This window comes from Podarcis muralis, chromosome 9 (assembly GCF_964188315.1).
Source record: "Podarcis muralis chromosome 9, rPodMur119.hap1.1, whole genome shotgun sequence".
NCBI classification, from domain to species: domain Eukaryota; kingdom Metazoa; phylum Chordata; class Lepidosauria; order Squamata; family Lacertidae; genus Podarcis; species Podarcis muralis.
The window spans coordinates 79922719-79932290 of NC_135663.1; positions in this window are offsets into that span (position 1 = coordinate 79922719).

Consider the following 9572-nt stretch of genomic DNA (forward strand, 5'->3'; position numbering starts at 1 on the left):
ACATTCTTCTTGTAATAATAATAATAATAATAATAATAATAATAATAATAATAATATATTATTTGTATCCTGCCCATCTGGCTGGGTTTCCCCAGCCACTCTGGGCGGCTTCCAACAAAGATTAAAAATACATTGAAATGTCACACATTAAAAACTTCCCTGAACAGGGCTGCCTTAAGATGTCTTCTGAATGTCAGGTAGATGTTTATCGCTTTGACATTTGATGGGAGGGCGTTCCACAGGGCGGGCGCCACTACCGAGAAGGCCCTCTGCCTGGTTCCCTGTAACTTGGCTTCTCGCAGCAAGGGAACCATCAGAAAGCCCTCGGCGCTGGACCTCAGTGTATACTGGGTCGAGGCCGTTTAGGGCTTTAAAGGTCATATCTGGTGACTGGGAGCCAATGTAGGTCTTTCAAGACCGGTGTTATGTGGTCTTGGTGGCCGCCCCCAGTCACCAGTCTAGCTGTTGCATTCTGGATTAGTTGTAGTTTCCAGGTCACCTTCAAAGGTAGCCCCACGTAGAGCACATTGCAGTAGTCCAAGCGGGAGATAACTAGAGCATGCACCACTCTGGGGAGGCAGTCCATGGGCAGGTAGGGTCTCATCCTGCACACCAGATGGAGCTGATAAACAGCTGCCCTGGACACAGAATTGACCTGCACCTCCATGGACAGCTGTGAGTCCAGAATGACTCCCAGGCTGCGCACCTGGTCCTTCAGGGTCACAGTTACCTCATTCAGGACCAGGGAGTCCTCCACACCGGCCCGCCCCCTGTCCCCCTATGCTGTTCTGCCTGTAGTTATCTTTAATCCTGCCATTGCTTGAAGGAGTTTGGGTCAGTTTACATATGGTATCCCGTTTTATCCTCAGAAGGAAGGAGGCTGAGAAAGTGGCTAGTCAAAGGTCAGTGGGCTTTGTGGCTGAGCAGGGATTTCAAGTCCAACGCACTAGTTGCTACACCACACTTGACTCTCTAATCTTTTAATCCACAGGTTTTCAACCTTTGTGAGTCCACAGCTACTTTGATCAACTACAGTGGTACCTCTGGCTGCGCAGGTCGTGATTCGCTGCTTCTGTGCATGCGCGTGACGGTCATTTTGACCGTCTGCGTATGTGCAAGCGGCAAAACCTGGAAGTAACGCGCTCCATTACTTCCAGGTCACCACAGCACGCAACCCGAAAATACTTATCCCGAAGCTACTTCAACCCGAGGTATGACTGTACATTCTTTATGTGGCTACTCTGAGCCTCAGGAGCTCAGTTATGTCACCCCTTGTCTGCAGAGCCGGCAGTCCCTCACCTGTTTGCAAACACCCCCCATTGTGGAGTGTTCCCTCAGCCTCCTTTCCTCTTCCCTCTTTTTGGGAGTCCTCTGGGCAGCAGCTGCCATCGCCCCTGGTCTCTGAGCTACTCTTCCACCCCAAAGAGAGGTGCCTCCTCATGCCGCCCCACAGGGGCCTCGGAAGAGATGGCCCCCAGCCTTAGTGGCCCAAGGGAGACTGCCCAGAGGTGAACGTGAAGCCAGCACCTTGGAAGGCAGCAGTGAGCGCCACCAGGCCAGCATGGCAGAAAGGCTCCCTTCAGCACAGAGGAGGGAGGAAAGGAAAGAGGGACAGAGGCCAGAGTTGCCTGCAGCACCCCTGACCATCATTCAAGGCACCCCACGATGCCACGGTATACTGGTTGAAAACCACTGCTTTAATCTATAGTCAATGTAATTTTTCTCCTCAAGGCAAGACAGTGGGGAAGCATTATAAAAGGCCAGAAATAGACATTTGTGACTTGGACTACGGACAGACTGTGTTGGGTAGAACTGGGGATCACAAAGCCGTTATAAGTCACTGGACTTTTAAAAGAAAGGCAAAGGCAACAGCACATGTCAAGGGAAAGCTACATTTTCATAGGGTTTCCCATTCCTTTACAACAAATGTGGAATAAAACTAAAAATGAACAAAGCAATATAGAAAACCGCTGAAGATTTGTATTTGGGGGGGGGGAATTATTATTATTATTATTATTATTATTATTATTATTATTATTATTATTATTATCACCTCATTTGTCTCCTGGGAAATCTCTATGTGGGACAAGAAGCTATAGTTAGAACTGGATATGGAACAACTGATTGGTTCAAAATTGGGAAAGGAGTACGACAACGCTGTATATTGTCTCCCTGCTTATTTAACTTATAGGCAGAAGTCATCATGCGAAAGGCTGGGCTGGATGAATCCCAAGCCGGAATTAATATTGCCGGAAGAAATATCAACAACCTCAGATATGCAGATGACACAACCTTGATGGCAGAAAGTAAGGAGGAATTAAAGAACCTTTTAATGAGGGTGAAAGGTAAAGGTAAAGGTACCCCTGCCCGTACGGGACAGTCTTGCCAGACTCTAGGGTTGTGCGCCCATCTCACTCAAGAGGCCGGGGGCCAGCGCTGTCCGCAGACACTTCCGGGTCACGTGGCCAGCGTGACATCGCTGCTCTGGCGAGCCAGCGCAGCACACGGAACGCTGTTTACCTTCCCGCTAGTAAGCGGTCCCTATTTATCTACTTGCACCTGGGGGTGCTTTCGAACTGCTAGGTTGGCAGGCGCTGGGACCGAACAACGGGAGCGCACCCCGCCGCGGGGATTCGAACCGCCAACCTTTCGATCGGCAAGCCCTAGGCGCTGAGGCTTTTACCCACAGCGCCACCCGCGCCCCACGAGGGTGAAAGAGGAGAGCGCAAAATATGGTCTGAAGCTCAACATCAAAAAAACGAAGATCATGGCCATTGGTCCCATCACCTCCTGGCAAATAGAAGGGAAAGAAATGGAGGCAGTGAGAGATTTTACTTTCTTGGGTTCCATGATCACTGCAGATGGTGACAGCAGCCACAAAATTAAAAGACGCCTGCTTCTTGGGAGAAAAACAATGACAAACCTAGACAGCATCTTAAAAAGCAGAGACATCACCTTGCCAACAAAGGTCCGTATAGTTAAAGCTATGGTTTTCCCAGTAGTGATGTATGGAAGTGAGAGCTGGGCCATAAAGAAGGCTGATTGCCGAAGAATTGATGCTTTTGAATTATGGTGCTGGAGGAGACTCTTGAGAGTCCCATGGACTGCAAGAAGATCAAACCTCTCCATTCTGAAGGAAATCAGCCCTGAGTGCTCACTGGAAGGACAGATCCTGAAGCTGAGACTCCAATACTTTGGCCACCTCATGAGAAGAGAAGACTCCCTGGAAAAGACCCTGATGTTGGGAAAGATGGAGGGCACAAGGAGAAGGGGACGACAGAGGATGAGATGGTTGGATAGTGTTCTGGAAGCTACCAGCATGAGTTTGACCAAACTGCGGGAGGCAGTGGAAGACAGGAGTGCCTGGCATGCTCTGGTCCAGGGGGTCACGAAGAGTCAGGCACGACTAAACAACAACAACAAACCAACTCTATGTGAATTGACTGGGAAGACAGGTGGTGCCCTTTCCAAATGATAGAAACAACTTGCATGAGGAGAGATGCCTTTCACAAAAAGAGAATCTGTTTTGAAAGACAAATGCCACCCCTGATAAGAGCTCTGTAATGATGATTATTACATTGCTCTAGCATCTGTACATTTTGATGCAGAAGCAACGTCAAGAGTTCAGTAGGTGCCAAGGAGTCAAATTTTAGATGGGATCAGAAGTGGTGCCAAGTCCAAGGCAGGCAAGCATGAACTTCTAAGCACAGCAAACACACAAAGAGCCAGAAATGGACAGTTTAATCCAAGGCATGCCAGAAATCAGGTTCTGTAAGAAGGGGAGGGGGTCAGAGGATGCACATAGATGCCCTGCAAGTCAGAGAATTCTCTTAAGATGTTCGGTGTGGTTTACATGGTTGCCTCCTCTCCATTTTCTCTTTAAAACAACCCTGTGAGATAGGTTGGGCTGAGAGACATTGACTGCCTCAAGGTCACCCAATGAGCTTCATGGCTGAGTGGGGATTCAAACCCTGATCCCCCAGGTCATAGTCCAGCACACTAACCATTGCACCACACTGGCTCTCGGTTATATTTTGGGTAGACTTCAAAGGAACTGGGCCTTTAGACGGGGTGCTTAGTCTTCCTCACACCTCAAAAGGTCTCAAAAGAGTTCAGGCCAGTTCCACAAAGCCAACCTTGCCCCACTCCCTGGGGCACTTCTAGAAGGGCTAGCTGATTCAGAACTAAACATGTGTAATATCTACCTAGCTCATAGGGAAGAATAGCATTCATCAGAAGCGGTAGCATTCATCAGATGTGGTAGCTTTGCTGGGATAGCCCCAACCACCTGCCTCCCCTCTCCCTATCCACTCCCTATTCTCACTTCAGATCTACTGTGGAAAGTTCACTCACCCATGTCTTTCCTCCAAAATGGTTCTCATGGTCGTGGTGGCTGCTTCTCTGTGGAAGGTGGAGCCCATTTGTTTGCACACCTGGCTGGAGCAAGGTAGCTCAGACTACAGCTGGTTTTTTTTAGAGGAAAAATGCAAGCGGCAAGTGCATCGTTCCTGATGAGTTGCAGAACAAGTGGAGAGGCAGGCAGGGTATTTATTTATCACATTTACATCCCACCTCTTTATCCAAGGAGCTCAAGGAGGTGTACATGGTTCTCCCCCTCCTCCTTTAATCTCCACAACAGCCCTGTGAGGGCGGCTAGGCAGAGAGGCAGTGACAGGCCTCCATGGCCACTCAGGGAGCTCCGTGGCCGAGTGGGGAGTTGAACCCTGGTCTTTCCCAGGCCCTAACCAAACTTGCTGAACATAAAATGGAAAAATGGTATAAAGAGGTGTGGGATACAGCTATTAATGATAAATTAACATGCTATTAAGGTAAGATAGGGAATATGCAGGAGAAATTATTTTGAGGAGATATGGAAGGTGTTTGAAGAATTTATACTGTTAAAACGGAAAGGGATCAAACCATCGCAAGAGGTGTTAAAATTTTGGGAGGTTGGATAGTTACAATAGAATGGTCTCTGGGGTGGGGTGCACATTTTTATTTATTTCTATTTTTTATTATTACATTGTCAACAAACAAACAAACAACTCACTAACTGTAAGTTGAGGGCACACTGGTAAGTTGAGGTCACACAGCTCACACTTTCAAACCAAGGGAGACCGGCAACTCATAATGGCTGCCTCCTGCATGTTTTTGCAGCGTTAGCAGCACCAAAGTGACCTCTCTAAGGTGCAAGCTTAGGTAGTGTTTCTGGAGGTCCTGGGCTGCCCAGACTACAGGACCCCAATGCATGTGCCACCAGCTTGGGCGAAGGAGTTGCCAGAAGGAGGCCCAAACGACTTTGGGACTCCTCTCGAGATTTGTGCAGGGTTTACTCCTTGGCCTTTTCTTCTTCCAAAGATGTCCCTCAAGGTAATGGGTAAGTGGACAATATGGTGGACAATATTTGGGAGAAATGTCATCTGAACTGTCAGAAATAAAAGAATGGGTGAATTATGTCAATGCCAAGGAAAAGGCAACTGCAGACGCACCCCTGGTCTGAATCAGACGGAATGTAAAAGTGAAAAACAGTCATTGCTGCAAGATGAAGACTGATGGCAGATACAGACCACCCAAGGAAGTCACCACCAGCACTTGCCTCCAAAAGGCATAAGTTCTACAAAACATAAAACAGAAAGGTTGTTAGAAGTTGGCAAATTTCAAAAAATAGTTGATGGACCATGTCCAGCCTTGTCTGAAGGAATCTCATGGGGCCTGCTCCTTCATTTCCCCCTCCCTCAAAAGAAAGGGGGGGAACAAACACTTGGGGACACTGATTGTCTCTTCTTTAGACAAATGTGTGGAGGACAAGGACAATGGAGTTGGGTATGTTTAGCCTGGAAAAGAGGAGACTGATATGGAAAAGAGGAGAGATATGATAGCCATCTTCAAATATCTCAAGGGCTGTCACATGGAAGCTTGTTTTCCCCTCTTCTGGCATGTAGGACTTGAACCAATAGCTTCAAGTTACAAGAAAGGAGATTCCAACTAAACATCAGGAAGAATTTTCTGACGGTAAGAGCTCTTCGACAGTGGAACGGACTCTCTTGGGAAGTGGTGGACTTCTATTCCTTGGAGGTTTTTAAGAAGAGGCTGGATGGCCATTTGTCATGGATGCTTTAGCTGAGATTCCTGCATTGCAGGGGGTTGGACTTAGACCCTAGTTGTTCCAACTCTACAATTCTATGACTCTACCTCCACTGTCAGATGCAATTTGCCTCTGAATACCACTTGCTGTACATGGCAGGTGGGCAGAGTGCTCCTGCCCAGCTTCCAGTCTTCTCACAGGCACCTGGTCAGCCGCTGTGAGGACAGGATCCTGGAGTAAAAGAGCCATTGGCCTGATCCAGCAGTATCATGTGATGTTAATATGTTCTCCCTAGCCTTCCCCTCAGGGAAAACAATGATTGAGCTTACACATTTTCCCCAACTCTTGCAGGAAGGCCAATTGCATGACTCCTTGGCAACATGCCAAGGGATCCAGAAATCAAACCTGTGTGGGATTGTTGAAAGATCTAGGTGTGCTATCTTTAGTCTGAGCAGGATAAAAGGATGGCAAGGCAGCAGTCTCCAAATGTGTGAAAGGCTGTCATGAAGAAGATGGAACCATCATGCAGTTCCAGAGGGCAAGACTAGGACCAAAGGGTGGAAATTGCAGGGAAGCAGATTCAACTAAGCATTTGAACAACGTTCCTGCTGGTAAGAGCTGTCTGGCAGTGAACAGATTTCCTTAGGAGGTAATGGGTGCTTCGTCACTGGAGGTGTTCAAGCAGAGGTTGGACAACCATCTGTCTGGGAGTCTATAGCTGCGCAACAGAATCTGCATTAGGCAGGAGGCTGGACTCAGTCACTTTCCAACTCTGATTCTAAGAATGGTAAGATGTAAAAGACTATGTCTCACCAACCATCTTCTCTGAAGCAACTGGACCAGAGGACCGGAGCTGTGTATATCTCCTTGTGTTATGCATCTTGGAGATAAGTGATTAGTAATTAATTATGAACTTGGGGACAGCTAGTTAATGGTAGCTCATTAAGACATCAACAATACATTTTGCCTTATCTGTGGGCATTTTTCTTTTCACTTAAAACAGTTGAACACACAGAGGCAGGAGCTTATCAGTACAACCATCTGTTGAAATGCAACCAGATGCTACAATCCAACCTAAGTTGGACATTAAACAACCTGTTGCGTTCAAGTGAGAATTCTCAAGTGTGTATTAAATTACTTTGCAACCCTGAACTGACCCTTTAAGGAGTAGACAGTAAATAATGGTGCGCTTGAGGCAAGGAATGTGCTAGCTATAAACGTGTGCATTTGAACTGGATGATAGGAGAGGCAAAGGCAAAGCAACTGTAAAGCTAAATACTGTAGCTTGGGAAATTTGAAAAGGGGGCATTGTACAATATTGCGATCTAGTCCACACTATTTGCTTACAAATAGTAAAAATAAGATCAGTGCAAAGTTTCTAGCAAATCTTCATAGAATTGTAGAATTCTAAAGTTGGAAGGGACCCTGAGTGTTATCTAGTCCAACCCCCTGCAATGCAGTAAATATAAGTTTATCCGTTTAGGCAGAAAGAACCAGCTGCATAAATATAGAATGGGGGACACCTGGCTTGCAAGCAGTACAAGTGAAAAGGATCTGGGGGTCTTGATGGACCACAAGCTTCACATGAACCAACAGTGTGATGCAACAGCAAAAAATCCTAATGCTATTTTAGGCTGCATTAACAGAAGTATAGTGTCCAGATCAAGGAAAACCATGGTACCACTCTATTCTGCCTTGGTCAGACCACACCTGGATTATTGTGTCCAGTTCTGGGCACCATAATTTAAGAAGGATGTTGACAAGCTGGAACATGTGCAGAGGAGGGTGACCAAGATGATCAAGGGTCTAGAAACCACACCTTATGAGGAGCTCTTGAAGGAGCTGGGTATGTTTAGCCTGGAAAAGTGGAGACTGAGAGGAGATATGATAGACACAGGAAGACAGAGCAAGCTCCAAAGAGCAATGTTCATTTCCAGGCATTCCTCATTCCTGCCTAAGGACCCAGAATTATTACATTGCAGAAGTGTGTTAAAACTCCCAAATTTCACATCTGAGACTAAAAACAACCCTTCTTGTTGATAAGAGGAAGGTAAATGAGGAAAGGAAAGTCTTTCATGCTTTTGCAAAAGTTTCCAAATATCCCTCATGGCATTTTTTTCGCTGAGTAAAAAAGCCTGAGGAATAATTGTGTAATCTGTGAAAAATATTGCTGAATGGAGAAAGGATTGCCTTTCACTACAATAACCATTCACCTACCTTTCAAGAATTGCTCACCTCAGTTGCCTTTAGCATGTCTTTTTTTTAAAAAAAAGAAGACATGCAAAGTGTTGTTGTTGTTGTTGTTACAATATAGAAATATAAATTTTAAATACTATATGGGAAAATGCAATTTAAAATAGACCGAAACCTTTAAATCTAATCCCAATAATGGGGCCCTTCCGGAGTCCAGACCCTTAGTTCTCAGGGTAAGGTGTAAAGATATTGATTCTATTCCTCCAAGGAGCTCAGGAAACAACGCATAGGCTTCTTCCACTTTATCATCACAAAAGCTTGGTGGAGAAATAGTGACCAGCCCAAGGTCTACCAAGGCTAGTGTTAAGTTGTGGGTAGACATAGCAGACGACTCAGCGATTCTTCCAAAGCAGCTCTTTATTTGTAAGCTGGAACAGAACTCTCTGAGGAGCTCAGTCAGCCTGCTTATATAGAGCTCCAGAACAATGTAACTGTTGCCATTTTCTAAAACTATCCAATCACTGAACGTCACTTTCGATCCTTCATTTGCATACAAACTATCCAATCACTGAACAACACTTTCGATCCTTCATTTGCATAACTATCTACAGTATCCCCCTGCTGGCCCAGGGCGAGAACTTCAGTACATAACAGCTAGTGTAGATTTGGGCTTAGGATTCACTGGTCCAGCTTAAACACTCTGGCTCACAGATGAGCTGTTAGTTGCCAGAGGCGATGCATTTTGCTGACACTTCCCAGTCCAATTCTGGTTGTTTCCTAAGTGAGGCAGGAAAGCCATCTTGAATATAACATGCATTGAACAGAAGAACCTAAAACTCCTCTGCCTCCACAGTTGGAGGCAGCATCGCTTCTATATACCAGTTGCTGGAAGAGGACCCTTGTGCTCAGAACCTGCTGGCTTTGGTTTTATCAGTGCATGGCCAGGCTATCGCTTACCACCCCAGCAGTGGCTGAAATGTGGGGTGCCCCCAAGCTGCACTCCTGATCCTTCAGAGAGAGATAAAGATCCCATTCGGGACACGCAACTCGCCTATTTCCCAGACATGGGAACCATTCACTGACAGAGCCTCTGTCTTCCAAGCACAGTTTCTTGGCCCTAATAGATATGGCATGGAGAAATAGAGCTGCGTGTGTTGTTGGTGTACTCACAACACTTTGCTCCAAAACTCCTAATGAGCACTCCCTATGGTTTCATTTAGATGTTAAATAGTACTGAAGAGATAACAGTATCCCGTGGAACCCCAGAATACAAGTGCCAAGGGTTGGTTTCTCT